This window comes from Pleurodeles waltl, chromosome 5 (assembly GCF_031143425.1).
Source record: "Pleurodeles waltl isolate 20211129_DDA chromosome 5, aPleWal1.hap1.20221129, whole genome shotgun sequence".
NCBI lineage: Eukaryota > Metazoa > Chordata > Amphibia > Caudata > Salamandridae > Pleurodeles > Pleurodeles waltl.
The window spans coordinates 741,175,848-741,194,416 of record NC_090444.1 but is presented as its reverse complement, the minus strand read 5'-3'; the positions used below and the strand labels follow the sequence as shown (position 1 = coordinate 741,194,416).

Sequence of the window (18,569 nt, the reverse complement as noted above, 5' to 3'; positions counted from 1 at the left end):
CTGTGAGGATTTTAAAGTACTATATGGGCAATGAGGTTCTAATCAGACCTGTGTTGCACTTGGCAGCAATCGGGTGAATAATTGCTATACTGGCAGATAATTAGAATGCTAAATTAAAGTGCTTCAAAATGCTGTTAGAATCCTATAACTGTCAACCCTGTGTCCCAGGGCTAATAAGATGGGATGCCTAACTACCACTCAGTCAAAAAAGTGCTTGTGGCCATTGCCCGTTCCCCTTGTATCACAGGCAATCTGGACTGCAAATGGATTTGAGACTCTTATGGAATGCAGTACTACTGGGGTGGCCAATAGGCCTTTTAGAAATTTCAAGTGGTAGATTCGCCTTTTAAACACTCAGGAAGTGACTAAGAATAGAAGATAGTTTACTTGTTTCTTCTTCTTCGACTGCTATGTAAAATGGCGTGAAACATCTGAGCATGACATATTTTTGTTGTTATTATAATTTGTTGCCATTAATTCTTCCTTCCCTCTTTCCAAAGAGGGTCATGCTTGTTTCTCTTGACTGAAGAAGGGGCGCTCTCTTGCCACCATTCAGGGGAGTAGCCAGAAAAATAAACTACCCACCAACTAAAGCTCTTATGACACCAAGCAAGTGAAACAAGTCAACGCAAGCCTCCCAGAAGGAGCTTGCTTTTCTCTGCTATCCAAACATCTATCCATTGATCTTTTCATTCTTCCACCCACCCACTATCACCATTTCAGCTTTACATTGTCATCCATTCAGTCTTACATCCAACATTCAGACTGTCACCATTCTGTCCATCTGTCCGCCCATCCAGATCCAAACCTATCCATCTATCTTCATACCTATCCATCCTTTCACTCAGTCATAAATCCTTTCGCTTATCCACTCATTCATCATCATCCTTTTGTTCGTCCATCCACCCATTCACTCATCCACCCTTTCTTTCCATCCATCATCCCTTTCACTCATCCATCTACCCTTTCACTTATCCATCCACCATTTTGACCCAACCATTCACTCATCCATCCACCTTTTTCACTCATCCATTCGTCCACCCTTTCATCCAGCAATCCATCTACCCCCCCTTCACTCTTTCATCCATTACCCACAAATATAAGATCCACAGATAACTATCTTGTCTTCAGAAGACTACTTAAGAGTTGGCTCTTTCCTTCATAACCACCATATTTCAAACAGCTATGGACTGCATATGCCTGTGTTGATAAATATTTTTTATCTGATTATATGCAGATTCTAGATATTTTAGAGTTCTTTAGGAAATATGTATTGCTACGTCATAACAATAAATTACACACATACTCTTTAAACCTGTTTAACTAAAGTATATTTACTCACGGTTTAAATATGTATATATATACATATATGTGCGTATATGTGTGTGTATTCATGTGTGTATGTATGTGTGTGTGTGTGTGTGTGTGTGTGTATATATATATATATATATATATATATATATATATATATATATATATATATCATTCTATGCATAACATGTTCATAGGTCATTGCATAGCTCCTAGATAAGTTTTTATATTAGATACTTATGAATCCCTGCTCTCATTTTATATCACACTGATCAAATGTTTATTATCATAGGCATTTGGCTATTCAAAAATTGAGTAGAGATAAATAAATGTTAGAAAAGTACATTTATTAATTAACTTCAAATATTACAAATCTTGAAAGTCTGTGTTTGTACAATACTACTTTTCTTCTCATATTATACCCATTATTATATTCCCTGGACATATATTCCCTTACTATGTATTTACATATCTATTTATTTATTAATCTAGCACTACTGTACTAGAGAAAATTTAAATAAAAATAAAATAAAATCTATAAATAAAATTCAAATTATAAATAAATCTAAAATAAAATATATTAATAATAGTGAATAAATAAATTAATAACAAATAATGATCACAAATGTGTGTGTGTGTATATATATATATATATATATGTATATAAAAAAATTATAAATAAAAAATATTATATTTTTACTCTCTTGTAAGCTTTACTTTGTCTACCCATCACCATATGTCATGTCTCTATCAATCTATCCTCCTTTCCCACTCCGACTCATCCCAAATCCATTCTACTACTTTTGTCTCCTAAATAACGCTGCCTAAACTCTTCCCTCCTCATCTAACTCACCCAAATCTCAGTTTACTACCATATTCTCCCAAACAACCCTACTAAATTCTCCCTCATTTATCTCACCTTTGACTCATCCAAACCCCCCTGCTACTATAATCCCCCTAACACTTTCCACAGACCCTTCCCTCCTCCATCTCTCCTTTACTCATCACAAGCCTCATCCTATTATTATAAACTCCCATTTAACACTTCCCATTTATCCTTTCACTCACTCACCCATCCTTCTCTTATCATCTATCAATCCATTCGTTCACACAAACGTCCATACTTACATCCATCCTTTCACCCATCCATCTTTTCATTCACTCACCTGCTCATCCTTTCCTGTTAATTATGAGCGCTTATCTTGTCGGCCGAGTTCCACACAAAAGCCCCAACCCCGCTGGAGTTGCTAGGGCAAAGGAGTCGACGACCCCCATGCCATCATGAATCCCTTTTCGGGTAAGGTGCGCAGTCTGAGACTGAAACTCCAGTGGACTATCAATGACTACAAATGCCCGCCCCCACTCTCCGCCAAGTGGGAGTAGATTTTGACGCATGCGCAGCTCCCAGTAAATCGGTAAAGAGCTATCGCAGAAAACAAGTAGGAAACTTCTGCAAGTTTACGTCCCCGCAGCCTGAGCCTGCCTGCGGTCATAGCCCCATGGACCCTCAGCTGCGGAGGAGGCTAGGCAGTGCTGCCGGACAGCGGTGAAGAATGGCGAGGAGAGTCCAGCCACGTGCCGCGCTCCCCCCTCAGCAGCCGCGAACCCGCAAACATGTCCACAGGGTCTCTGTGTAAGTGCAAGTGTGTGTGAGGGACCGTGCGATGGCCACATCCTGCTGGTCAGAGTGTAACCCGGCTGCTGCTCCCACAGTTGTTTCCACCGCCTGACCTTATTGCCCTCTTGGAATGCCCTGACCCCCACCCCCCTGTCTTTGAAGCTGCTGCCCTTTCGATCTTTTGCCCACATCCTGATTGTGGAGTCCCTTCGAAGCCGGCTGCCCATCAAATCATGTCACTCATCCTTTGATGCCGGTACTGCCCCGCACCCCCTTCCTATCCGCATACAAAGTAAAGTGCATTTATTATTAAGCTTTCTCTGCCTCATACCTTCAGCCGACCCAAAGCCACCACCGTTTGGAGAACCTGCATTTGTAAAAAAAAATATGCTAAATACTCGCAAAGGCACACTGTGCCTGCCGCTGTCACCCCTTGCTGTGCTGCCCCCCCCCCCCCATCTATGTACATGTCTTAGAGGTGGCTGCTGAATATAATTGAGTTTGTTTTAGATTTGAATATTATAATTTCTTTACTATTTACGAAATTCGTATCAATTGTAAAAATAATTATAAATTAAGCGTTGAGAATAAATGTCACTTGCATGAACCATTTTTATATATAGATCTGCATTGACTGTTGAAAATTAATTATAGTGAGTACAAATTATTTGACCACGCGTCAGAAACGAATATCGGTAAAATGTTGCTTTATAGTGCATTACAGTTTCGTATTGATTTTTCTGCTTAAAAAAGAAGTCTCGAGTAACGCACCTTTGAACCTCGACTGTTGATAAACGTATTTGCGAATCCTCGTGTAGAGGGAAGTGTGCGTGCGTTGCACAGTTCTCGATCCAAAACCATTCTCTGCGCATTGTGTAACGATGTTTTCTGCGTAAAGGATAACTGCCTCGCTGTGAATCTGAAACAAAATGATATCCCATTTGTTTTAGTTGGTATTAATGCATTTTGTTTCACCAACACAGCGAGTAGAAATTGTATAGGTCGATTGTTTCGACCCCACAAAGTTTCTGTGTGAACTGTTACAGCCTGGAGAATTTGATGAGTGGCGTTTAGAAAATCGTGTTTACGTGTTGAAAGCATGTTAACGCCGTTTTGGACACTGTGATATACATGGCAATTCTTTGCGAATACTTTCAAAATAACCCCGTTTTGGATAAGGCATGTCATAATGTGGAAAGCATTTTGCTTTCATGAAAAAAAGCTGAGTATACAAACATCGTTTGAAAAGCTTTTAGTTTGAAGTATCAACATTGTTATTAGTTGTAATCGCCCCTCCCCGCTGTTTGTATTACAGTCCTTTTCCGGTGTCTTTACTAGCCCCAAGCAGTCAGATTTTATTTGTAAAGTTTACTGGACAATCTTTGCAGTTAACTACAACTTAATTCGTTGCCTCTAAAATGGGTAGGCAGATTCATGAACGCACCACTTAAGAGATCTGAGTGTAATACGAAAGTCAGCGATTCACGCAGGATTTCGTTATATAGTGGTAGGTAAAAATGTATGGAGTAGCTTTCGTTATTTGTAGTCTTAAGATTTGGCATCCGCACTTGACAAAACAATAAGCAGCCTGTTGCTATCAAGTTTATGTTGTTTACTTCTGAATTTTCCGCTTCGAGGTGTACTTTGTTTTAAAGATTAATTGCACTATGGTAATGGTATGTCTAAATTTATTTTGTTGATCATTCCATAATCTACATTATTTCAGGGCACATGATAAAAGTGCACATTTAAAGCAGACTTGACCAATTCTGCATGAAATATAAGAATTATTTTCCGTTTGTTCTGTCAGGACATGTGCATTGGTAAATTAAAGAAATATGTCTTTAAGTACAATAAGTTTCGACTGTTGCTGAAGGATTGTAGGTATGCTTAGAAAACTCTCAGGCGCTGTAAAACATTTGAGAATTGCTTTGGAACAATTTTAAGGTCGCTATTTTAATTAATTAGGCATTTTTTTGGCAATTCCAAACACAATTTTGAAAGGCTTAACTGTGCGTGAGACCCAGTATTTGAGAGGCTTTAAAAGTCGACTTCTATATTTATGTTGGATTATAAATAATTCACAAAAATAGAAACACAATTGGAGTTATAGCATTAACTGCATATTATTACAAATATAGCGCATTCTTTTACTCATGGGGACATTTCGTTCCTAGCAAAGCTATTCTTTTAAATCCAGAAATGTATGACATGCTTTATTTATTGCAAATCTCCAACCAAAGGATGAAAAGTGGAAAAACTCTTTCATCCCCAGAATTGTTCACAGTTTCAGTTTTCAATGTTCCTATCATACGGGTACTACGTTCAAACATGGCAGAGCAGTAACAGCAATCGTGTAGATAAACGTCTCTTAATTTACAATTTCAACAAAGATGCAGTCAGTGCATTTTAGTTTCCTTTAGCTGGATGCAGCTAACATTATAACTCCTTTTGCAGAGCAGCCCATGCTCCTCCCATATTCAAAGCCAAGACTTGATTAAAGTGAAGCAACATAAAAAGTCGGCTTAGTTCTTAGCAGCAAATTCTCCTGAAGATCTGTCTCTTCAGATCTAGAGAATTGCATCCACGCCCCCCCAAAAAAATGTGTTTAACCACTCTGACCTTTTCAGCCGCACCAAGATATTTTTGTCTCTTGACGTTTTAAAAGCCAAATACCCTCCAGTGTAATCAACTTTAGCCTCCTTTGTGTGCTCGCACGCAGCAGCAAGAATAGCAGTTCATAATAATGTGAAGAATCATTAGCGTTTACTATTGAAAAAGGAAATAACCAAGCACATTGTCTGCCTTTTGCTGAACATAGACCCAGCTCCCATAATGTTGTCTCCCGCAGGTAGTAGCTTCTAGACCACCAGGCATTGGCAAAGCTAGTAAGTCTGGTATTTCAATTGTGGAATGGAAATCAGGATATCGGTGCTTGCTTAAAGCCTGTGATATAAGTGAAATATGTTTGAAGTATTATGTGAAATGGGTGCGTGGCATAGGGGGAAGGCAGCAGCTTCTTCACCTGGCAAATCTGGAAAATGTGCAACTTCTTTATTCATTTTGATTGCTTGCACTCCTCGATATTGTTATATTATGCAGATTTGTGGAGCACACTATCACCTGGGAGGGTATCCTGGTGCCGAGCAGGTATGAATCTAGCCACATTAAGGACCAGTGGGGCTACTCGAAAAGCCAGGTGTTCAGCTTCTTGCTGAATTCAAGAAGTGAGGAGGAAGCGCTCATGTGTAGCAGCACTTCCATGCTTTAAGGGTGATGTGGGCGAAGGCTTGACTGCTGACTCTGGTTTTCTGTATGAGTGGGATGTCTGTAAGTCGGATCCCGGATGAGCTGAGGTGTCTAGAAGTTTTATGGAAGCAGATGCAATTGTTGAGGTGTGCTCATTTGTGGATGGGGAGCCAGTGGAGCTCCTTTAAGTGTGGAGTGATGTGATGGGAGTGCAGCATGGGAGGTTGAGAGTGACTCTGGTTGACGAATTCTGAATAGTCTGCAGCCTTCTGGTGAGTTTTTTGTTTATCCACAACATAGAGCGTGTACCCCTAATTCAGCTTGCTTGTGACAAGGGCATGCATAATGAATTTCCAGGTGCTGATTGGAAGCGATTGATGGAGTGTTGGGGCGTCTTCCATAAATCCTTAGGTAATGGGTCTTTTTTGTCGAAAGGAAAGATGTAAGGAGTTAGCTCGTAAACAAATCATCATTAATTTACAGTGTAACCAATGGAGCCACACGATAAGCACCAAAATTGGAAATAAAGGAAAGGAATTTTATTACAAGTTAACACTCAGTTTAATATAAACAATTCCCTAAAACACACTATACAGATACAGGATAGCCAAATCTCCTGAAGAAGTGTAGGTGAATTAGCATAAGGCAAACCAGAAGTTCAGTTACGGCGATACAGAATATTAGCAATAATATTTGATGTTCAGAGAAAAATCTTCAGTCTTTTCTCCTATACATGGGTAAACTCTAAGGTCATCTACATAAATTAGTCAATAAAAATGGTGGGGAAAAGTCTCAAAAAGTTGAGAGACTTTGGCAAAAGAGCAAAAATATATGCCTAGGCATATAGAAAAAAGTAGAAAGTATCAGCAATCCAGAAGCTCGTTCAAGAGTTTTCTAGAGAGAGTTAAGTGTTAGCCTAAGCCACACTCAGCAAGCATAGGGAATGAGGAAAGAGCCAGAAGTCTCTAGCTCAATGTCTAAAGGGATAGTGTTTGAAATCAATCTATAAGAACACTAGTTAGTACCACACAAATCTATAGGTAACACCTATCATCACACCATCGGGAACTCTGATGTCTTCTCCAGTCTCACGTTGTAAACTGTAACATTTATGGAGTCTCCAAGACCAGTCCGGAGAACAATGCTGTCCTTGGTTCTCTACACATCGCTAGTAACAAACTTGAATAAGAGACTACCAGCTCACGCTCAGTTTATCTATGTTCTTCCACCAAGGTCTTCTTCCCAGATTCTCTATTACTAACACAATAGTACATCTATTCTTGAACTAACCGTTTATGTTAATGCTCCTGTAAAGAAAAAAAATCACAAGCAGATATGGGAAACAGTTTCTCATGTTGAAAGAAATACAGGCCTTCTTATGTCAACTTAGAGTATTATTCACTAATGCACATTTAATTGTGTTAATTGTGTTCATTTTTAACTTCAGATAAAATAAATGTCAGTTACTTAATCTCAAATAGACTTCATGTTGCAGTTAGAACAAAGGCAATACGTTTTGAATACATGAACATACATGCAACTGAGAACTACATTCTTGATTTGAACTGTAAAACATTAGTACACACTTCTACAGAAATTCCTCTTGTTTCTAAGGTAAATGAACATCATTATTGCTAGGCTGGTTTCTAATTCACTTCAAATGATTACATTTTATTTAATAAGGTTAAAGCACACAATGTATATGATTTCCTAGGTCTACAGTGAATGCACTTCATTACTGAATTAGAGTACAACACTTTACATTAATAACGATAGAACACACATTGTACTAAATGTTTTGTGTACAAGTAGGTTGAATTCGTGACGAGGGGGAGTCAGATTTTATGCTGCACCAATATTAAAGGGAATTCATGTAAATCCAATACAATCCTTTGTTTTATTCTTGCTGCAGATCATCAAACCTCAACTAATAAACACATGTTTTGTCACAGTAAGTGTGTGATTGTTGACTTCATCAGAGCTTGAACAGCGTGTAGTAATCATCTGGAAGTAATGAAACCCTATATAGTTTCAGTGTTTTGGAATTCATATCCCCCCTTAAATGGTCGGTTGTCAATACAGCATCAACGGCTGCCAGGCTACTGTGATGAAACTTCTTGACTGGTTGAGTTTTTATGATGATTTAGATGAATTATTGTCTTCATAGGGGAGTGTTGCAGTCAAAATGATTCAATACGTCTGGTGTTGGTTACCAATCTTTTTGCTTTGTCAATGCTTATTTTGTTTTATCATTGTGTTCACATATAAAAGAAGAGGTATGTGTTGTTCTCCCAACTTTTGTAGGGAAAAGTTAACAGTAATATTTTTCGGAAAGTGTTAGGGGTTATTAGATGCTTGAGGTGTTTTCAGAGCATCATACTTTGTTTAAATTATTCAGCAGTGATGAAGCTCGGTCCTGAGCAGGCCTATGGTTGAATCTATGAGGTGTACCGAGAGGGCCACATAGAAGCAGACAAATAGTGATATAAGATTATCTGGACAAAGTGACAAGTTAATGTCCCTAGTTTAATTTTTTTTTTAGATCTTTTGGATGACTAAATAACTTTTCGTTTTCAGATACATAATTTACGGATAGCTTACTGTATACGTAAGGTAACTTTCTAAGGGAAAGTTGACTCTGGATAAAGACACTGCTATTTGACAGCAAATAAACACATATGTGGTGGTATCTTAGCCTACATGTGTGCTGGGAGTAAAATATCTTAAGGTTCTGATGATGGAATTTGTTTCTAGCATTAGCAGTTAAAGGAAATACATCATTTGACTTCTCTATTCCGTATTGATGGGAGCTTTAAGAAAGTAAGACACTATTAACTTTCACGTCGAGGTCTGAAAGTAAATCAGCATCCCAGAAAACAATTAAAGCATGAGAATAAGAGTTGTTGATTCTTGATTGGTACTCTTCTATAAATGCATCAAAGGGGGTGAAGGATGAGAGATGGATATTGGACAGGACCTTCATAATTAAGTGCTTCTGCAGGTGCAACGTTTGCTGTGTAAATAAAAATTTCCAACATCTGCTACATAATCCATCATCTTCTGCAGAGTTTGCAGAGTTTACCAAAAAAAGTAGTTTCTAGCCCAAACAGATCACAAGTTACTACAAATGCTGCCACACATGTCACACAGAGGCAGACCCTTTACTGCTTAGTGACAGATCATCTTTATTTTTCTAATTGCTGCATTTAGGGTTTAAAGTGATACTAAAGAGGTGAAACCTCAGCCAAGACAGTGTTAACATTGTAATCATAATGGACCAATACTGCCACAAAATGTGCCACATTACGCCACATAATTTGCATTTTTCTTGCTGCATTGTATAGATAACTATACTGCAGAATTTGTTCCTCCCTTCTTTCATAATTCCAGTGGTCCTGGCTTTGAGGAGCCAGGGCAGTGGGATATACTGGTTGTTTAAGCAGTCTTAGAAGTGTAGAGACCGGAGATCAGGTGCTGCATAAGATTGTTCATTATCCTCAGGAATAATAAGGTTGGCAAGAATTTAAGGCTTGTTGCCTTTTGGTTCTTAGTACTCCAGCATTTCTTATAGTAAACATAATTGTGTATTATCTTGGGCATGAGAAGCATAAATCCTTGGTGATCAAAATCAGTGGATCGGGTATCAACTGACACAAATGTTCTAGATGTTGTAGTGCCATCAACTTCTGAACAGATACAGTCAACTCAAATCCAACTACAATCCTGGTTACAGGCCAGCATCATCCACTGAAGTCTAATACTCAGACTGGACATGCAGATCCTATGCCTTCCTGCAGCCAGATTGGTGAAGAATGTAGGTATCACCTAATGTCAAAATCTCATTAGTAGTCTAAGCTGTATTCTTCCCCCTCAGGAAATGGAATCATATTTTTTGTTAATTGCCTCACCATAAGAGGGCACATAAGATCTGTTACCTCCATACTACCAACAATTGGGGGATTTCTTTTTGCACAATTTTAGCACCTACAGAATGTCAGCCCAGATCCTTTCATGAGTTGCAGAGATTACATCAGTTGGGTACAGCATTCCTTGTATTTCTTGGCACTAACTTGTGGCTTGGACTTCACAGTTCTGTATGTGATGTGCAAGACCCTTCTTTCATCATAGACTCTAGATCCTGGGACAGACACTCCATGGGTGTGTGTTTGTGTATGACAGTTCCTTAACAGCTACTGACACCATCCTCCTCTGCGCTTCCATGCCTTTTGTGGATTCATCTAAGGGTTCTGTCTTTCGATTCCTGGTATCGTGCCTTTCAAATAAACTTCCTTACTGTCTCTTTGTATTTGAATATGCATGCATATTTTTCATACACCTGAAGATGTACTTGTTGTCTATCCACCATTCGCATGTTGGCGCTCACCTTTCATGGTAAATCACCTGACCAGTCCTTGTGAGCTCCAGAGAATATTTTATGGTGCAAGAACTGAACAAGACTATCTTCAGATGGCAAAACATAATTTCTTCTCAATTTATGAATAGATGATATTTTCTTTTTGAGCGGTCTATATGGGATGTTGTGCCACAGGCCCGCTCCCTTTAGTCACCTTCAGTGAGTAGCTTGTGGAGATTTATTACCTTGTAAAGGCACCTCACTTTGTCTCAATTTTGCCACCTTGTGTGGTGTACTGAGCAGGGGTGCAACACAAGCCGTGGCAGCCGCTTTGTCGCAGGTGGGCTGCCACCCATTCAGCAGCCCCCAGCACTTCAGCGTGCTCCATTCAGGCCAAGGTCAATGAATATCTCTAATATTTTGGAGACTCAAGGCTTTCTCATCACATTCTGCAGGGGGTGGGGGATGGGTCATAGTTTTGCATTATGTCACTGGTACTGCCTTCAGGCTATCCAGAACTGCAGCATCTAAATGAATCCAGGCATATTAGGGCTGAGCCCTGGCAATACAAAAAGCAAAGATTTTGAATTATTAGAACCCTAAGTGGCCCTGCATTTCTGTCCTTCATTGCCTGAAGAAAAAGTTGCACCTACTTGCCTCTTACTTGCACAAGATGCAACTTACTGTCCTCTGAAGCCTTCCTTGGCACGTAGGAACAAAGTGACACAATGGACATGTTGTTCACCATTGGTGTCCCAGAGCCCAAGACATTATTTAATTTCAGTTGAATTACATAATTATCCCCTTTGCACATTTGACGTTACATTTAATTTGCTGAGTAGTTATATTAGTTATAGCCCAGTGCAATAGTGTGGTGCGAACCGGTAAACAATAATTTTTTGCTGACTGATTTTTGGTTCTTCTTAAACCAATAAGACTCACTTTCTTAATTTGTCAAACACATTACTCTGTTTTGCATGTTTTATTTGTAGGCGAAGTTAACTATGCCTCACCTCTAGTGTAGAAGTCTTAGATATGTTTTTTGGGGGCACACACCTGTCATAGCTCCCTCACTTTTTTCATCCCACTTGGAATACTGAGATGGACATACTGACTCCTCTCACCAACAGCCATTGTCCCAGCCATTCTCTGTGTTTCTTATTTGCGCTGTTAGAAGCCTTAGAATAAGTATCTAAAAGTTGTGCATGCTCTGTTATGAACAGAGTTTCTCCGAAATCTTATTTTAGCCATTGCCATTTGTGTCATTTGTGCAGTTACCTTTCGTGTGGCCTACTAGCACTATGACTCAGTTGAATAGATTTTTAAGCCAGATCTTGCAAATGTGTCCTATATGGGAAGCGTTTGCTCTTGCATGTGAGGGCCAAGGATTTTCTCCAGTTTAGGCTGAGTGGGTGCTTCAGTCCCAGCCTTATGACAAAAGGTAAGATAACGGAGTGGAGGTTCCTAGAGTTTGTATGGATGAAGAAGCGCCTGTGTAAAGCTATCCTAGATGGAAAAAGCAGGTGTAATTCTTGAAGGTTCAAAATGGCATTGATCATATTGCTGCAAACTTCACACTGTAGCAAACCATGCTAGGTTTAGATAGTTGTGTTAGGTTGAAAGAAGCATTGGTGCCTACACAACCTCATAATTGTTGTGTTAAGATTTGAGACTTGCCTGCTCATTGATGCACCTTGGACATCGGGCTGGAGACAGAATAGTGTGCAAGGACACCTCTGTTGATCCCTTCTGGGTCACTGTAGGCCTGCCGCCACGCAGTTTGTGAAAATCAGCTGTGGTGATTCCAAGCCACATGCTTCAGGACGGAAGAAACTGCAAGGAAATATTTAATTTAATCAGTGTCCAGACAACTTTAGACCTCCGAAACAACATATGGTGGATAAGTACACCAGGATTTCTGAAAGCCAGCCTCCTGTAAAAGTGAGTGCATATTTATTATGAGTTCCTGGTGGTCCGGTGGGTAAAACTCCCATCAGTTGTTCCTCTGTCTACAGTTTGTCTGAACCTGTAGCTAATGCTGGTAATTCTCGAATGACAACATAACAATGGATTGATTCTATGAGAAGTAAATCGTTTTTTCCCCCAATTTGTTAACAGTCGTATATCCAAAGCAAGGAGTTAGGGGTTGACTGAAAAAGACAGGAACACAAGGCTATCGTCTTTCAGAGGACACCCTAGGCCTAGACTCGACAGCTTAACAAAGTAATAGTCTTAGAAGTTGGTAGTATTTTTACATCACAGGAGAAGGAATGTTGCAGGCCTTGTGGCTACTTGGATCATGTGAAACTTGAACTTCAGCTCTGGCGTCTGCATACCACGGCTCACATCTTGATCTGAAACCAGAGTGTTTGCAGGAGAAGAGGGGTTTATGACAGGGGATGGTTTGCATTCTTCGAATGTATGTTTAGGCGATGAGAGAATACAACTTTTCGGTGGCCTCAAATAGCCATGCTCTGTTGTTAGCGACAGTCTTTTAATACTTGTGACAACTAGCTGCGAATCACATGATCCTGAATAGACCCCAGTTTAAATATGGTTAACGCTGAACACTACTCCGTTTATTTTGTATTGGCTTGTAAAATGTATTTTTAAAGATTTGGTCTGTTTGACATTGTTTCAGCTAGTTTTTTTTGGACTATCTCAGTAATGTGTCAGTTTGGGTTACACATACAAATAGCCTCTCAATTCTAGGCACTCTTTTTTTAAGTTCAAATCACACCCAAAAACGTTATTGTTCACAGCACTGGAATGCTACTTTACAAAGTAAACCATTAACATAAATCAGTAGTAGCAATTACACAACATCGACTGTGAAGAAGAGGGCGTGGCAAACGTAAAAGTAATGCAGCAGGTGTTGATACCTGTCATTGGGTGCTCGGTCCCTCTGGTGTCCGTTCCTTGATCTTCAAAGGTGCCACGCCGACAGTACTGCTGCCCAGTGAACAACAACACGTGCACCGCCACTTGAACGAAAGGCCCAATCAAGGATATTTATAACATAAGGCAGAGCTCATCGAAAGGTACAGCCAAACCCTGGGCGAGACATATCAGCAGGCCGACCCCACCACGCTCCAGAGGCGCGCAGCACGTTCCAAAAACACCGTCAACAGTTGCCTGTCCTGAGCACCCCCAATAATTGGGGGTTGAAACTCTTAAAGAAAAATGGACATCCTGACGGTTAAACATGGACAGACTAACTGCCCTTTCCCTTAGAAACGACTGTCCGCGGTGGAACAAAAATAATATTTTTTTTAAAAAGGAATAAAAAGTGATTCCCACCCTGAATCCAAATGACTGAAATGGTGTTTACGGATTCAGTATTGAATCAAGAACATTTGTTTGTTTTAAGATTCTGTTTCACATTTGCTACACCACCGCACTGGTGATGAGTTGCTGTTTACCATTGATGATTTATGTTTTATTTGAACTCAAGTCACCTTCGTGATCGAATGAACTAATAGTGTTACGGAATGAATGTTTATGTAATCTAACGTTCCCGATGTAAGGTGCTCCTCGATTGGGAGTGATAACTAATCATTGCAGTTTTAAAAATTAAATAATTTCAGATGACTAAGGCATTTTTCATATTCAGATTGAAATTGAGTGTGCGCATTTTTGTTATAGATCCATAGCAGAGGTGGCATTTTATTGCTTCTTTATAAACTATAACAACAAAAAAAGACTCGTAAAAAAAAAAAAAATGTCCATCTTAATAAGTTGCGCCATGTGGATAAATTACTTACAGTAACACCTCCAAGTTGTCTTTAAGTCACCTATTATAGCCCGATTTTTCGAGGTTGGATGCAAGTGTAGGTATTTAGAGCAAAGGTCAAATACGCTGGGCATTGGAAAGTAACCAGCATGGAGAATGACTACTGTTGAATAGTCCAGACGTCCGTGGACCTACATCTGTGAGGAAGAGTGACATATGGAAATTATGTTTACCCTGGTTGAAGTTACTTCAGCTATCCCAGTGGCTTGCGACTGTTTATCAGATCCTTGTTGCCCATAACTATATTATCTCATACCCAAAAATAGATATGCACATTTACTGTGTACGTTTTGGGGTTATTTTATTCCTTTCTTTTGTGATATTATGGTTTTTGCAGCTAGTGGTAATTTAAGTTCAAGAGGGAGAAAATCGTTATGGTCATGATCCGAAGACTTAGAACTAATTTTTGTTCACAGGTGTGCTGCAGCAGGTTCCAACAGTAAGCTGAATGAGAAAGAATTGGTGACTGTGGTACAACCCCCTTCCCAAAATTCTTTGACTGATTTAAACCTCAGTGTAAGAAATCACTATGTTAGATACTGGGGTCCTATCTCTATTATTGGGGTCCGATTAATCTTTTCTTCTCAGTTCCGAGGGGTAGAGAGTAACAGTTATCAAATCATTTATACAATTTCTGTGCTACCCAAATGGCACACAATAATATTCGGAGTCAAGTCGGAGATTCACAGGGGTTTTATTACAGACTCAAAGTCAATGTTACATGAATGAGTCTCAAAACCATAGTATAGATATATAAAATCACCAAAGGAGAATTACATTATCATACAATATTAAACTAAGCCAGCATATACAAGACCAAGACTTCAATTACCACAATACAGAAAAAGCATGTGGTTCTTGGGTACCAGAACCAAGTTAGCCTGCCTAACCACTTAAACTGAACTCTAAACTATCCTAATTCTAAAAGAGTATTTGAGAAAGGGTCTGCAAACAGAAATTCTGTAGAATATTCTGTTAAGAGAGGTGCGGGTGCATAAAGCCACATAGAATATATGAGGTCTGTACCTTAGAAAGGTCGGTTCAGATCAAAGGGTGAAAATAATCTGCTTCGTTCACTAACTAAGCCTTCTTTAAATCACAGTTTCCCAAGATAGTGACATTACAATAGAAGCTTCTCGATTGAACCCCCAATTAATTTTAGATAGAAGTTACAACTTTCAGAGGCCTTGTTCATCCTATCTTCATACCCTTCGGTCTCAGTAATTTCCAAAGAGTTACGACTGCCAACTTCCAGACTACTCCTCTTTGTCCTTGCATAGCTCTCAGGCTTTCTTATCTCTCACACACCGTAAGCTTCTTGTTAACTCTATCTCCTAATACCTGCATCTCGGAGAAAAACAATCTCCACATTGAAGGTTAACTGTGAAAAGGAAAATGTGTGTAGGCCTTCCCTCCAGCCAAGTTAATAAAACACAAATATACTTCCAGATTAAATAAATTCTAAGCATTACATGCAAGAATATACAAAATAATACTTTCAAAGTGTTAGTTTCAAATAGATATACATGAAACGTTACTTAATTGTTATATCCAAATATACACTGGTGCACTCCACTAATACGCTTTGCAGTGCGTTAATTTTATAAAAACACTTCATCATGTTATACAAAATGTGACCCTCAAATTGTGACCACAAGAAAGGGCCCACTGTTTCACATTCTTGCTTCAGAGACATAGTTGCACAGCCAAGCTATACTGTTTGAACTGCATTTTGCTTAACAGGGTGGTGAAGAGAGGAGATACAAATCATTCAATTTAGGTTATGTCCAGCGCAACACGTGTGCAGTCCTTCAGTGTGTTTGTGTTATGGCAGCTGTGTCTTTAAAGGGAGATTGACAAGGGTTTGTACTCCGTGTCTCTGACGGGTGGGGATATTCAGATTCTTTAACTCTTGGTTCCAGATTTCTATATTTTTTGCTGTTTGAGAAGTTAGAAGTGTATACATTCTAGAAGCATTGCATTTTGAGAGAAGCAAAGTGTTTTATTTATATTTATTTATTATTATTTTTTGCATCCCCTTGATTAATGTCTTCAACTATCACTCCCATATGTGTGAAATTACTGCAAATAAGAGAAAATATTAGAATTTGGTATTTTAAGACAGAGACATGCTTGAAGTCAAATTCAAGCCTGATCAGTGCTTGTAGAGTGAATTACCTTTGGGTAACACCAGAAGGCGTGTGTTGGTTGTGGTGGGAGATACGCTGTGACAGGAAGCTCTCGTCATTCCCAGGAGAAGCAGGCACACTGTATCTTCACTCCTACATAAGTGGGAGCAGCACCAATAGATAAAGACATTTGATCCAAAGCACTTTGGCCCCTTTTTTTGATTTCTTAGCGGTGGAAATACTGCAGAGGAGTAATAAATACATTATGGTAGTCCAAGCTGGCAGGCCAAGCATACATGACCACAAACTCCTTTCCCTCACACTGCCCTTCCTGAAGCCTCTCGTTTTGCGGACCCTGTACACTTCTGTCTCTTTCTTGACAGCTACTTTAATTCATCCCTTCTTCTTTGCCTTGGCTGTTTGTGTTCTCTGGCCCCTGTTTCATAATCAGGATTTTAATTAAGGAAGATGTGGGGGCAGTTCCCCTGGACAGAAAGTTACCCACACACAAGCATGCGCAAACAAATTTCACCCCGAAATGTGCCTCAATGGGTCAAATATTATGTGCTTCAACTACCTTTTGATATTAGAGTAGCGTGCTGTGAAATCTTTAGAAGAGATCTAACAGAGGGGCAGACACAGAACCATTTAAAAAGACAACAGCATGAAGTAGCCAGGTGTCTGGATTTCATTGAAATTCAGTCCATGTCCTTCGATGCTAACCCCAGTTCTCCTTTCAAACAAATGTGATCTGTAATCAACTCCAGAATATGAAGTGACTGCGCATGGAGAATAAAGGGAAGGGTGATAGTGAGAAAAGTAATACTCCATAAATGTCTCAGCCCACTGATTTTTGAGAGCACGTGCTAATTGAAAGTGCACTACAGTGACCCTCTGTCTGCTGTGGACTAGCTGGTAACCTCCATAATCCTACAAGGTAAAGTACCATTAATCTAAATACATTTCAGTACAACAGGGTACAATGTCTTGAGAGTATCAGCAGAAGGGCTTACTAGAGTATGGAAGTAGTGAGGCCGTGATTAGGCCCCAGATGACCAGGATACTGGCCAGGGACCTAATACAAAGGTCTGCCTCCAATAGTAGAGCGGCCACAAACCAGGGTGGCTTGAAGTGTTAGAAGCTGGAGCAGGATTTCCAGGATGGCAGCAAGCAAAACTCAGTATCTGTGAAAGGAAGGATTAGCCTGAGCTATTCTAACCAGCTGAGGGAACCAATAGGGAGCAAAACAAAAGGTGCAGGGAACACACTCTTTTTGAAGTATGCAACTGGAACAGAGAACCCATCAACCTCTGTTTGCCAGGCAAAGTGTAATGCTCTGACTGGTGCTTAAATCTTCTCGGCTCCTACACATATGGAAGTGTCTGGAACCTTCAGACTCTTTCCAGAATGTTCCAGCTTTTCTGGAATGTTTCAGCTCTTCCAGAGTGTTCTATTTCTTTCCACCTTGCCCTAGAGGCGGTGATCTGTATTACTCTGTGACTCCACCTTGTTTCACCTCCCCATCCACCATGGGGTGTTTGCAAGGCTCACCCTTTACTAGCTTGTATCATGGATTCGGAGAAATGGTACTGCATCCCTGCAACACTGGACACGATCACCAGAGAGCACGTACTCCATGATTCCTGACACTAGTTAGAGTAAAATGAGAGCTTAGCATGGTTACATGAGAAACCCACATTGTTATGGCACCTAAAGGCAGAGCATCTTACAGAAAGGTATATTACCAAATATAATTAGCATTTTATAATTTACATCAATGTTTCTACTTTGCATGCATAATTGATAAATGTGATTAATAGCTTGTTTTTTAGACCATTATTTACAATATGGGTTGTTATTGCCCAATCAGTTGCACTCGTTTTATAGAATGTTTTTATATAACAAGTTGCGTTTGCTCATTGGAATTCAGGTTGCATTTTTGTCTTTTATGTTTCAGAGATTTATATACTGAGAAATATTTCTAATTTGCTGAAATGCAAAATATATTTTGTATGAATTTAACATTGTTTTACCAGTGAGCACATTTGACAGTAACCCTCCCCACTGTGTAAAATATCTCCAAATTGATCAAAGGCTTGATTAGAGAAAAAGGTA

The 18,569-nt window shown here is 39.5% G+C and overlaps 1 protein-coding gene across 2 annotated transcripts in view; it reads left to right on the top strand.

The window, feature by feature from the left end:
* The first annotated feature begins 2,730 nt into the window (after positions 1-2,730).
* Positions 2,731-18,569, top strand: part of LOC138295999 (zinc finger protein PLAGL1-like) — a 318,202-nt gene continuing 302,363 nt past the window's right edge. For both annotated transcript variants that reach the window (XM_069234701.1, XM_069234702.1), the window contains exon 1: positions 2,731-2,944. The gene's annotated coding sequence lies outside the window, so the exon portion shown is untranslated. The remainder of the gene's footprint in view (positions 2,945-18,569) is intronic.